At 44.2% G+C, this 14,367-nt stretch overlaps 1 pseudogene; it reads left to right on the plus strand.

Annotated features, from left to right (window-relative positions):
• The first annotated feature begins 13,379 nt into the window (after positions 1-13,379).
• LOC137564703 (U2 spliceosomal RNA) lies at positions 13,380-13,560 on the plus strand (annotated as a pseudogene).
• The last annotated feature ends 807 nt before the right edge of the window (positions 13,561-14,367 follow it).

Raw genomic sequence — 14,367 nt, forward strand, 5'->3', positions numbered from 1 at the left:
TAATTGGATATGATTTACATTGTTTTGAATTAACAGAAATTTCATTGTTAAGCACAAATAGAGCTTCACACTAAATCACCACGCTTTTAATAGGGCCACACGAGCAGGTTAGTGTGCGTGTTCGGATTTATAACGCTCCTGGGAAGCTGACCACTCCATTAGACTTCCTGCTGCTAGGTAATATGCATGACACATTTCTAGACACTAATTCATATATTTAATAGTAACTGTATGCAAAAACAGAGTTCAAAATGAGGCTGACAAAGAAGATATAAAAGTTTTATTAATCCATAGCTAATCAAAGGCCGGCAGAATGCATGTAATGGTAGGTATTATGGAGCATGTCGAATGGGAATAAATTAAGTTTTGTTTCCAAAATTTGTATGAATAAGAATCCGGGAGCTCAGATCATTTGTATTTTTAATTATAAGTATAGTAAGATCAGGGCAAGGGGAAAAGAACACACACAGTAGATTATCTGTGTCATTTTTATACACATACTGCATATATAAATTCTTACTGGAGAGGCTGAAGATAAAACTTACATATACTGTGGCTGAGCTGATTTAACCACAGATTTTCAATCTGGTATTTATTGTGTGCAAAGGCATTGTGCTGTATGGCACTGTATATGGCATATAAAACACGGCATTAAGTAATATACTGCAAAGGAGTCAGTCCACACAAAACCAAACTCTGTGTAGTTGAATAGAAAAATTAAGTGTATTTATTACATTGAGAAGATAGATCAGGTTTCTCAATTTTTTCTCAAATGTAGCAAATGTATATAATTTAAGGCATTTATATTTTTTTATTTACCTCAATACTCAACATTGTGTGCATTAACCCAAGCATTATTTACTGTACAGTATATTCCTAGTTAAAATGTATACAGAAGACATGTTTCATATTTGTCCATTTATCTCCTAGTTTAGAAAAAAACAATTAAAGGTAGCCATACATCTAGTGATGATGGGCAGGTTTGACCAAGAGACAAATCTCTCTCTAATGGAATCTGATTAGAGAGAGATCTGTTGGCTGCCCATACACAGCAGGCCGATTCCCAATCAATTTTATGCTGAAATTGATCAGGAATCGGCCTTGTGATGCCACATCCGACCCCTTCGCCTCCCCAACGCTATATGTCTAATGTTAAGTGTCCCCCCGGTGCCCAGTGCATGTTATACATTACCTGTCCGTGGCCTCCGCTTGTCTCCCGCTGGCTCCGGGTGCACTCTGTTCTCTATATACGCATGGCACATGGTTGCCTAGTAATGTGGCCACGTGTGTGCCGTCTGACGTCATATGTACACCCTTACTAGGCAACCACGTGGGGCGCGTGTGTATGGAGAGCAGAGTGCGCCCAGAGCCAGCAGAGGACAAGCAGAGGCCGTGGTCAGGTAAAGTATAACTTGCACTGGAGGGACATATAACATTGTGGGGACAGCACCAGGGGTTCTGTCGCATTCGTCGATTGTCCCAAAATTGCACGCCGTTACCGCCGCACATCAAATCAAGCAAGTTGGCCAAACATCTTGCAGCATGTGCGATCAGTCGAGCATGCACTTGGCGGCACCAATCTTCATCTGACTCGATTATGAAAATCAAATCAGATGGTCGCTCAGCCACCAAGTAGCCTGATGTATGGCTACCTTTCACCTAGTACACACCTTCAATTTTGAAGTTTGTTCAGTTTTACCACCTCCATGAAGTATGAGGGGCAACAGATTTTGAGCAGATTGGTCAGTGATTGGTCACTCAAAATTAACGGTATGTTCCAGGCTTATAGTCCATACTAAAATAGATAGTTATTAAACACGCACGCACGCGCACGCATGCATGCACGCACGCACGCACGCACGCACACACACACACACACACACACACTAGCCTCCAGTTACCATCAAGCAGGACCATCATCCGATACATCCGATGTGCTACTGCAAATCTATTACTGGGGTGCCCTGAGTATTGCCTGCCATAGTTCCATTGCTTTGGCAGGCCAGAGGCATAAGCGAGCACTAAAAGAATGCAGGGGGCAGAACTACATTGCTCGACAGCAGATATCACATGGTTCTGGGAAGCCAGTGAAGGAGAAATGAGCCTCACTTTTTCCTCATTGTTTGCCCAGCTCCATGTGATGCCTGCTGTTGGGAAATGTAATGCATCTGTAGCTTTTCCCCCCACCCCACCCCGCATGCCTCCATCTTGTGTACACTTCTGTGCACCGCGCACCACCAGCCAAGCCAGCCAGTCCAGAAGCTTTACTGCTAGTCAGCTAGTATCACTGGCAGCCAACCCAGCATACATAACTGCAAGGCCAGCCAGCCTAACAGCACCAGGCCAGCAAAGCACAGCACCCAAGCCAACACAGAAGCCAGGTGAGGGGACAGTCTACCTATTGCTGTGATATATTGCCTATTTAATATATATATCAATCTGAGAACACACCTGCAGCACTGTGAGTGTTGCTATAAGTTGTGCATTGCAGTGAGGCAAGCCGTTTTACTAAGTGGTTCAGTTGTTATGCCACAACGTAACACTGAACGTAGCCTAGGTTACACTACTGCTAAGTTAATGCACATTTGGCCCCATCCATAACCACGCCCACTTCCCGTTACAAGGCCATGCACATTTTTTTCCTGCTCAAGCTCAACATGGACTTAGCGCCCAGAGGTGCCCCGAATCTCCCAGGACCCTAACAATGCCCCTGCCATCGAGGTCCTCTAAGTAGACTGCAAAAAGAAAACGGTAACTGTTAGACAATATGTCAAACCTCCAAAATCTGGTTCAAGGGCTGTTCAAGTCTGCAGAGCTGAAGTGGTTTAAATATACATTTACCTGTTTATTACACTGTTTTATTTGCTTTTGATTTGCATGTTTTTAATGCTTTTCCCCATACTGGCTGCTTTGTGCACTTTATGCCAGTCTGTTGTAGCCTTTATGCCAAACTTACAACAGTCCTGCTCTAAATGCTTAATTTGGTGCTGAGAAAAGTAGCACAGGGATTTGCATGTGGATAAACTGAGCCTCCCATTTTGGAAGCCTTTGCTCCCTGAAGCTGTACATTTGGGCACCTGGTAAAATAACAGGTGCTGGGGCCACCTGCTATACAAACTGTTGCTACAAATAGCAGGTGAGAACGGAACCCATATTACTTGTTATAGCCACTAAGCATGGCTATTATCATAGGCGCCTATGGTGACGCCCAGATTATCGGTGGATAGGGTTAGGCATTGGCTGTGGGGGGATCTTAAGGGTTTGGCACTGGTGGTGGTGGTGGTGGGGGGAGGGGGGTGCTAAGGATTAGGCATCAGCAGGGGAGTTCTTAAAGTTAAGCATTAGCAAGTGGGTCCTTAGGGTTAAGCATCAGTGGAAGGATTGGTTAGGGTTAGGCATTTTAGTTAGGGTTAAGCATTAAACAGAAGGGCTCATGTAAGGGTAAGATTAGGTTAGGCCATAGTAAAATATCTGTAATGATTAGCAATATTTTCTGTGGGGAATGGGATTACTCACTGATTCATAGTACATTTTTTGTTGATATCTTCAGCGCCCAAATCCATGCAGTGCCCGTTTTAAATGTAGCAGTAGCACACCAACTTTTTTTTTATCCCCTAATCCTTTAAATTGAAAGTGTATCATAACGGATTATTATTATGCATGTTATATGTGCTTAAACCACTGCAGGATAACACTATGTGAGTGTAAAAAGAAGTAAAAAAAAGTCTAGGTGGAACAAAGTTATTGTTTTCAGTGTTAAAACATTGTTTAAATTATGCAAACTGAGACTAGCGCATAGGTTCCCTAAAACACAACCTTGACGTAAACTGAAAATCCCCTGTATAATATTAAAGTTATCAAAGCTAGACTGACAACAAATAGGTTCTGTGCTTTTTTCCAAGTATATAATCATGCCACATTGTGTGAAAACTTTGCTTTGCGCGTTGTTCGGGCTTTAGATAAACCTTTGCAAAGCAAATGGTCTTTCACAAAGCTGTTCTCTTCCAATTACGGCTTGACCCTCTCCTTTATAATGCATATAGCGCTGTATGTTCTCTGCCATAGGCTTGCATCTCAGCACAGGCTATCTAACCAGACACCTTCATGTTACATTGAGCGTATTAAGACAATGCATGTTGCCTAATGAGATTGCAAGAAGCCCACAGCACCGCAGCCTCTCTTGTTAGTAATCGTTATAGCGAACAGCTAACCCTTTCATCCATCACTAGACTCTTTGCAGTTGCCTGGGAGGGATGTATTTCCATATCTTTCATCATATCACTGCCTGTCTAGCTCACAAACATAAAACGACACTTTCTTGCATGCTAGATTTCAACACCAATTAAAAGCTGGACAATTACAAGTGCATTTAGACACGATTAGCATGATGAACACATTCAGTTGATATCTGGACAACAAGCAAAAGTCCATTATGGTTTGCTGTAATACAAATCTCATCTATAATGTAGACTTGAACATGTTGTTTAGCGTGTGCTTGTGCTCCGTCAGTGCATATAAAAAGACCCTTGGGTGCATAAAAACAGCAGTGAGGTTAAACATATCAACCTATGCTGTAGAAATAGAACATTACAGTGTATTTCCTAACAGCGATCTATGTTGTGGGATTAAGGGGTATGTTTATTAAACTGTGAATGTTGCCAATATCGGCTCTTAATTCACTGTATGTTCTTTATTAGGATATTCACCTTGTTTGTAAGCTTTTGTATATCATTAATCTCACCCCCTCTGCAAATATCCACTGTACATCCACAGCACATCTGGATGTATTCTTCTCTTTTTTTTTTATAACATTCACCATATTTATAAAGCAGTGAATGCTGAATCCATAAAAGATCTGCTGGGAAATTCCAAAATCTTTGTTCTTGTGCAGCCTAATGCAGGACGGTAAGTTACTATAGAGACCTTCTCTGAAAAAATCTCCATACTTGCTTTAGATTTTACTTTCATTTGTTTTACACTCAACAAATTAGATTAATTGGGGGACAATTGGTTATACCCATGTGGGTAACGTCCAGCAACATTTACATAAATGTTACAGTTTTTAATAATTACACCCCATTGTCAGCTTATTTACCAAGCCAAAGTATTGCAATTTATAATTCTATAGCTTAGTACATCTGTTACGGCCATTGATTGAAGGGACATGATTGCTTTCTGTCCAGGCAGAGATGCAGCCATGATGTGCTGAAACCATTGACTCCCTAGCTTTCTGTAGAGGAGGAGAGGGTATTAGGAGAAAGATTTTTTACCAGGACAAGGGGAGAGGATGGGGAAGAAGGGGTGTTGGAAAAAAGTGAGTGGAGCCACTTATGCCAAATATAGCTTTACAAAGTTCCGATGCTCCAGTTTTTAAGTTTTCACATGTGTGTTTCCTACTTTTCAGCTCTGTTTTGTGTATGACCTTTCCTCAGAACATGTTACAGCTTTCTAGTTTACCACACAGTATGTCCTCCAGTTTGTAGTACTTGTTAACTACTGACAGAGGCAGGGATTCCCTCTGACAGAGATTGTGGTCACCTATGACTGCTGACCACTATTAGAGGCCATGTATGACTTTTTGCCAAAAACGTTGCAATGACTGGGACAAATGGGCAAATAAACCAGGCAAATAAAATGTGTGGGTTTTAATTACGCTAGTGTAAGATTCTTAGAGGGTCTTGCAAGGTATGGCCCTTATTATAGCCAAAGTGAACCTGTGTTTCAGTCAAATATTATGTGCAGAGTTCTCTTGCTATACAGATTCTAGAAGGCCAGGCAGAGAGTGGAATAGAAGAGAGAACATTACAGGGAATAGTAAAAGGTCAGAACGTAGCATTATCTATGGGACGTGCAGACTAGCTGTCTGAGCCTGGGATGCCCAGGGCCAAACAATGCCAAACAATGCCTGGTGTTTCTAAACACCAGCTTCTGAGTATTTAGGGTACAGGGCATCTGCTTCGCGCTTGCGCATTAGACGGATGTCAATCACAGAGTTCTGTAAGCCAATAGCAAGTGTTTAATAGGGGTGACATCTGGAACCCGCCCATATCCCACCTTCTGGGGCGTGTGGTTAGTTAACACTTGTGGATCTGGAGGTTTCTCCTTTTATAAGGTAGATCTGTATAGGTTTGGAGCTAGCACGCTCATATTAATCAGCTTTGCTCAATATCTGTATTATTACCTACTGATGTTTGCTTTGCTTCGTATGTTTTTCAATATAAGTTTGTAACCAAGATTATACCGAGTATCCCGGTTGGATACAATAAAGACTCTCTTAACTGCTCTGGCGATCAATTCTGTGAAAGTCTGCTATTGGCTGTATACTTTCCGAAGGTGATAAGGACCAGCACTAAGGCTGTCAGGTAGTCACACACAGGGACTAAATATTTGATTATTACAGTGGTGCCGATTTAACCCATGTTCTACAGTGAACGGAGAGACCGGTGACTAGCCTGGAAAAGCAGAATTGTCTCTTATCAAAAAGAGATAAGTGCGCAACCCTGCACCGCAGAGGGAAAGTGCGAACAGCGGCAGAAGTTGGATCGTGTCTGAGACTGTTCTGTACACACAGTCTTTGCTAAAGGATTTCGTAGAGCACTCCTTGCACTGGACCAGCAGACTCCAGAGGGGAGGAATCCAATTAAGAGACGAGGCAACTCGTGGGAGCATCGTTGGGTCGCAGACCGAGATTTACTGAGATGCCTGGTGACAGTGTCTACACCTAGGAGGTGTGAGTATGACAAGTGCATTATAAACGTATAAGTTTGTTACTATTGCAGTGTTAACGTGTAAATTCTAGTTGAAGAGACTATGGTTGAACTGCAGTGAAGAAATGCTGTGCAACAGCAGCGAAGTGACACTTTATATTGTAGAATTGTGGGTTTTTTTCTTCTCTTCTCTCTCCGGTGTTATCTGCTTGTTTAGTACGAGGTGTTTACAAAACATGGAGGTCTTGCATTTCTTAAGCAGTAAGAGTTCCGTGGTGTTTTCTCTACGACAGAATGAAAACATTGCGAGAACGTGGGACCGCCTTTGTTCACAGCTGTCGGAAGAATGGGAGACTTTAGAGGGCAGAGAAAGCTGTACCACGCTCGGGGCTCGATATGTGGAAAAAGTTAGATTGCTGGCTAACGCAGTCCAAACTTTTGATGCATTTGTGAGAGAAGCTGTGTACAACTGCAGGGAAATTCCGGACATAAGGGGAGCAGAGGGGTGTGATAGATGTCTGGATTTCAAAAGGCAGATTCAGCAGTTTAGAAATGCACTGGGAGGTACAGCGACAGGAGGGGTCCCCATTAAGGAAGAAGAGGAGGGGTCCCTTATGGGAATACAGGAAGAGCAGGAGGAACAGCTCTGGGGGGCAGACGGAGGGGAGGAAGAGGAGTTTTCATACAGGAGGCAGAAATGGGCCCGCAGCCAAACAGTCCCACCGCAATCCCAAGAGATAGCAGGGGGGGGAGGCGTGGGGGGCAGCAAGGTACGGGAGCAGAGGAGGAAGATGCGGGAATGCTTGCCCCAAGGGAGGGGGGAATCCCACTCCCGGACCTCACTCCACAAAGTTTAACAGGATACTTTGGTGGTGATGAGTCTGCAATTAATTTCCAAACACCCGGGGTCCCCATAGCACCTGATAGACCTCGGTCTGCCCAAAGTTTACCACCACCTGGGCAGCCATCCGGGATCCCTAGAGCTCCTAATAAGCCTCCAAAACCGAGAGCTCCTCCAGTGCAGAATCCAGAGTTTCCAGTAAGACCTCCGGCACCCTGGGGGCATCCAATGGCACCCCTGTATTCCCCCATCAATGCAGAACGTTTGGGGAAGATGGTTAAAACCATAACACCATATAACCCCAATTTGAATGCATTTCAAAATTCTCAGATTTTTGAAGTGTGGGCTAAACGCTACAAATGGGGGGATGAGCAGGCATGCCTGGCAATGTCTCTCTGGGTTCCATACAACGTAGGGACTCAGCTGGAATACAGTGGCCTGAACAGAGCACGGTATCCAAGTGGTTTGTATCCCAATGAAAGTGAGCGAACAAAGCTGCTTGTGGAAGCAGTCACAGGGGCTCCACTTGTAGGTCCAAGTGCTCTGGAATCCTTCAGGTTCTCAAAGGATGACAGCCTGGAGGAGGCCTCAGCAGTTGTTGAAAAAGCCTAGCGGATGGTTACCCGCCAGGAGAACAAGCAGATGTCTCCAGGAGAGGAAGAGTTAATGGTTATAGAATTTTTGCGATGTTTGAAACATTTGGATCGTACTTGGGTGAGCTTAGCCGCACAATCTGGTACAATGGCAGGGGCAGTGAAAGTTCTCAGAACAGCCCAATTGTACGATGGAGGCCCAAGCATGGAAAAGAAGAAGATCCATGCAATGGCCACCAGGGGGGGCCCAGCTACCAATGACAAACAGAAAGTGAAAGCTCAGCAACCTTCCTCCACTTGGAGAGGAGGAGGGGGGGCTGAGGGGGATCTGTCTTCATTCAAGGCACGCAGGGCTGGTGTACAATGCTACAGGTGCCATAATAAAGGACACCTAGCTAGGGAGTGCCCGAGCAAAGCAGAGAAAGGAGACGTAGATGATCAAGCGGCAGCAAAGGAAAATGGGTTTGTACAGCAGATTAAACCAAAACGTAACTTTGTCAAAGGACAGAAAGTGGAGAATTCTCCTGAATCCTCTAGCTCTTATCAGACAAGAGAGCAAGGAAAAGAGCCTCTGGTTTTAGAGGTAGGACAGAGAAGGAAGTCTCCATACACTGAGGCCATGAAGCTGATAGCTGCAATGTACCTTAACGAGCAAAGCAATGAGGATGCAGACACAGCCTCCGATTGACGGTGTACGCCCCCCACTGCTTTGTCCTTCGTTGCACCCATTGTAATAGGGCGGGATGGACGGCCTTATCTTAAAGGGGCAGTGGAGGGGTTTGAGGAAAAAAATTTGTTAGACACAGGTGCATCAGTATCAACCACCGGTCTGCCACTAAAAGAGAAGGGTTCCACAGAAACTACTAATCTGATTAGTTTCAATGGATACCAAAGCAAAGCCAGATTGATTCCGCAAGCACGGGTAAAACTGGGCGGATTCACTATGGTTGTTCCACTGTGGAAAACGGACATCAAGGGGACACTTCTGGGGTCGGATGCAATCCTAAAACAGGGGTGGCTGATTGATATGCCAAATCAGGTCGTGTGGAGTACTGGGGTACCTGATCAGAGCATCAAATGTGTCAATCAAGAGGGTTGGCAAGATGTTTTCAAGGTGTCAAGAGAGGATCTGGAGGAAGGCTGGTCTGAACAATTTGATCCAAACCTTCGCCCGTATCTGGAAAAATATCCAAAGTTATGGGCAAAGAGCAAAACAGACATTGGGAGGATGAATGTGGTGGTCAGGATTTCGGGTCCAGACCCCCCATCCATTCGGCAGTACCGCCTTCCCCCAGAATCTGAGGAACCAGTGAGTAAAATCATTCAAGAGTTCCTAGACAAGCAGATTATCAGGCCACGTAATTCGGTATCCAATAGCCCGATTTGGCCAATCTTGAAACGAGAAACAAATCAATGGAGACTATGTGTGGATTTGAGGGCGGTGAACAAGGTAACTCCGCCTGTGACCACAATTGTGGCTTCAATGCCAGACATTTTAGCCAGAGTTGATGCAAAATGCTGTGTGTTCAGTTGCTTGGATATATGTCAAGGTTTTTTCAGCATACCATTGCATAAAGATTCCCAGTACAGGTTTGCCTTCTCCTTCCGGGGTCAGCAATATACCTTCATGGTTTTGCCTATGGGATTGCACAGCAGTCACTCTCTTTTTCATCAGGCGCTGGCACATGTTTTAGAACCCCTGAACCTGGGAGATGCATTGCTTTTTTATGTTGATGATCTTTTTGTCCAAAGTGTTACTGTAGATCAGCATAAAGAGATACTGGACATGGTGTTTCAAGCTCTCCAGGATTCAGGCCTAAAGCTGAATCCAGGGAAAGCACAGATCCTGAAGGATGAGGTAACGTATCTGGGAGTTCAAATCTCTGGGACGGGCAGGAAACCGATACAAAAAAGGGTAGCAGCAGTTCTGGCACTCCCAAGACCCACAACAGTGACAGGGCTCAGGAAATTCCTGGGATTGGTCAATTTCAGCAGAGAATTCATAGAAGGGTTTGCAGAAAAAGCAAAAACCTTATATGAACTGCTGAGGGATCAGGAAGAAGCATCCAAAAGCCTCCCATGGACTGACGAGTGTCAGACAGCATGGGAAGGGCTGAAACAAGGTTTGGCGCAAGCGCCAGCTCTGTGCACAGTGCACCGAGACTTGCCATTTGCCATACAGGTGTTTGCTTCAGAACAGGCCATCTCGGCCGTGCTGTTGCAAAAACATCCAGATGGGCCTAGAATCCTAGGTTATTTCTCCAGAGTCTTCTCACCTGTGGAAAAGGGGATGCCAGAATGTGTAAAACAAGTGGTAGCTCTACATTGGGCAATAATTGCTACAGAGCACATTGTAGGTTTTTCTCCAATCGAGGTGCAAACACCACATACACCCCTGAGAATGATTTTGCAAGGGCAGGTCAGGGGGGTATCAGCACAGAGGTTGACACAGTGGATTGTCCCTCTTAGTGAGAAGAACATTACCATAGTACACAGTGCAAAATATGTACTTCCTCAACTGATGCAGTATGAGGGAACAGAACATGATTGTGTCCAGGAGGTGGAAAAGGAATTGACCAGTCCATACGGCCGTCTCCACGTTGAAGGAGCAGTAAACATTTTTGTGGATGGGGCCAGGTATTGGCAAGAAGGTCAATACTGGACAGGTTTTGCAGTTTTTATCCAACAGACTGATCAAACATACCTTTTCCAGCTCCCACCAGGTTTTTCGGCACAGAGAGCCGAATTGGAAGCCGTCCAATGGGTAATCCAAAACACAGAGGTGAGGATTACCATTTACAGTGACAGTGCATATGTGGTACGTTCCCTGTGTGACTACCTTCCCATTTGGGCTAAATGAGGAATGGTGGATGCGACAGGCAAACCCATTCAGCATTCAGAGATCCTCATGCAACTCTTTCAGACTGGCATGCGGAGCCCTGAACGGGTGTCTTTAGTTAAAGTGAAAGCACACCTTCCTCCAGGGAATGATGACATTCTCTTGGCAAATGCAAAGGTAGACACACTGGCAAAAAAGGCAGCGGTGGAGGGAGATTTTCTCTATTCAGAGGAAATGCCTTCGATCAGCAAACTTTCCAAGGTGAAGCAGCAGGTTCCGGAACCGGCACCCTGTTTCCTCCAAGAACAAAGGAAAGATCAAAACATTGTTCAGATTGTGGAACAAACCAAACTTCCGGCAGAGCTGGTTGTGATCAATGGTGTTCTGTGTAAACAAAGGCCAGAAGGGATAGTGCCATATATGCCACAACATTTAGAGAAGGAATTAGTGAGATTCAACCACGATCTTTTGGGACACATAGGGATAGCACGGCTAGTAGAAGTGATGAAAAACAAATACTACAGCCCTACCCTTAAACAGACATGTGAGGAGTGTGTACAAGGATGTCTCATATGTGCCCAGATCAGTCCCAAGCCAAAAGGGGAAAAACCGGCTTTACAGAGGGTTCCTGTGGCGGGAGGTCCCTGGGAGACCCTACAGATTGATTTCATAGGCCCACTCCCTGTAGCCAGGGGGGGATTGCGATTTGCATTGGTAATAGTCAACATTTTCACAAAATACGTGGAGGTCATACCTCTCAAGTCTGCCACAGCCCTGTGTACAGCTAAAGCCTTATGGGAACATGTTTTCAGTAGGTGGGGGTTGCCCAAATGTATTGAGTCAGATCAAGGCCCAAGTTTCGTTGGTCAGGTGATGAAAACACTTTGTGCCCTTTTGGGGATAGACCAAAAGTTCCACATACCGTACAGACCCCAGTCCTCTGGGATAGTGGAACGTATGAACCATACTCTTAAGACAGGCTTAAAAAGGATGATCCTGACCTATGGCAAAGACTGGGTTACCCACCTTCCAGCTGTAATGATGGCGTATCGAGCCACACCTGCAGCGGCCACAAAAGTGTCACCACATGAACTGATGACAGGGAGGAAAATGCATCTTGTCTTCCCGAACGAACCTTTTCTTTCAGAGATGCAAAAACAGGCCATTAGTCATGAAAAATGGTTAAGAGCTTTGCAAGCACAACTGCAAAGGACTTTGCAGTTTGCAGCCACAAACATGTGTCACCCAGAGCCTGTACATACTGCAGATAGCGCATCTGAAAAGTATGTCCAAGGGGGGTGGGTGATGGTGAAAACTTTCAGAAAGACAGGTCCGTGGGAAGCAAATTTTGAAGGTCCTTACAAAATCATAAAGAAAGTAAGTGACACCACTTTGGTAGTGGAGAGGGATTTGTCATTCAATCCACCAAAAAGCAAGAAAAAGTTCAAACGAACTCCACAGAAACCAATCATTGTGCATATTGATCAATGTAAAGTGTATAAAGGGAAAGGCCCGACTCCAGAAGGGTCAGGCACAACCAATAATAAGGAATGATATGTTCCTATGTCGATTTCAGGTGATCGGACAACATGTATGCAAGGAAGATGAATAGATGGCAACTGAGATGGCTAGCGAGATTTCATCCGTACAAACGAAAGTTTCCAGATGTCAATACGGACATGGAGAGGAGCAGGATTTCCGAGACCGAGAAAAAGACTGAAAGACTGATGGGGCAAAACGTAACCCAAAGTGCTAATGCTTTCTCTTTTCCAGGATGTACCATCTGGGACTATTATCATTCCTATTCTGATTATTATTACTCCTATTCTGACTATGATCATTACTATGAGGACTATTATCATTACTATGATGACTATTATCGTTACTATTATGATTATTATTATTACTACTATTCTCATTACTATTACTGGTATTATGATACAAGAAGAGTGACAACTGTTACCGGAGGGCAGACCAAGATTCCTGGGGGCCGCAAGAAAAAGTTTATTTTTGCTTTTTAACATGAAGTCTACAGATACATTTATGGATATAAGTGGTCAGACCAAGTGAATCTCACAAGGGGGGAACTTACTGTGTGAGCAAATATCCCAGATGGATCTAGTGTCGAGGTTTAACTATGTTATTCCTCAAAGTGTTAAGAGCAAAGCTCCACAGGGGGTGCCCATCTTGAGAGATAATACTCCATGGGAGTCCAGGTCATAAAATCAGCCCACATTTTTGTTTTAATTTGTTAAGATAAGCACCCACTGATCATTAGGAGGGGTATTATAATTATGCTTGATTACACAAGTGATTTTGTGTTTGAGATTAGGCAATATGGGTAAGTTAGTGTTAGACATACTGGTGTTAGACATATTATCTTATAATAGCGATATCTTATCGCTTCTCGGCCTTTTGGCTAAGATCAAGTGTAGTATGTATTATCTTATAAGTCAATATTTTAGAGATAAGTTATAGTATGTTATAGTATGAAAAGTTTAGGCTCAGACATGCCATATGAGAAGTCCATTAGAAGGTATCTGTTTCCAGCATTTCCTTTAACGGCGAGTTTCACTCTTCCATGACCATGCAAGTATGGAAGTGATACGTTTGTGACATGGATGCGTCTGAGTGGAGGTGCTACATTACATATTAGGGCCTCCCCAGTAGAGCTCAGAGGTGTAGCTCTCTCCCAGGGTGTGGCCACCTAGACAAGGGACTGTGTGTGATCATGGAGAGGTGGAACCTAAAAAGGGAAAAGTCGTGGAGACCAATATGGATTGGCTGAGCGAGGGATTAAAACAGAGGATGATGTAGGAAATCTGATAGGAGAATTCTGCATATAAGTCTTTAGGGGGACTGTAAGATTCTTAGAGGGTCTTGCAAGGTATGGCCCTTATTATAGCCAAAGTGAACCTGTGTTTCAGTCAAAGATTATGTGCAGAGTTCTCTTGCTATACAGATTCTAGAAGGCCAGGCAGAGAGTGGAATAGAAGAGAGAACATTACAGGGAATAGTAAAAGGTCAGAACGCAGCATTATCTATGGGACGTGCAGACTAGCTGTCTGAGCCTGGGATGCCCAGGGCCAAACAATGCCTGGTGTTTCTAAACACCAGCTTCTGAGTATTTAGGGTACAGGGCATCTGCTTCGCGCTTGCGCATTAGACGGATGTCAATCACAGAGTTCTGGATGTCAATCACAGAGTTCTGTAAGCCAATAGCAAGTGTTTAATAGGGGTGACATCTGGAACCCGCCCATATCCCACCTTCTGGGGCGTGTGGTTAGTTAACACTTGTGGATCTGGAGGTTTCTCCTTTTATAAGGTAGATCTGTATAGGTTTGGAGCTAGCACACTCATATTAATCAGCTTTGCTCAATATCTGTA

The sequence above is a fragment of the Hyperolius riggenbachi genome, chromosome 3, assembly GCF_040937935.1.
Source record: "Hyperolius riggenbachi isolate aHypRig1 chromosome 3, aHypRig1.pri, whole genome shotgun sequence".
NCBI lineage: Eukaryota > Metazoa > Chordata > Amphibia > Anura > Hyperoliidae > Hyperolius > Hyperolius riggenbachi.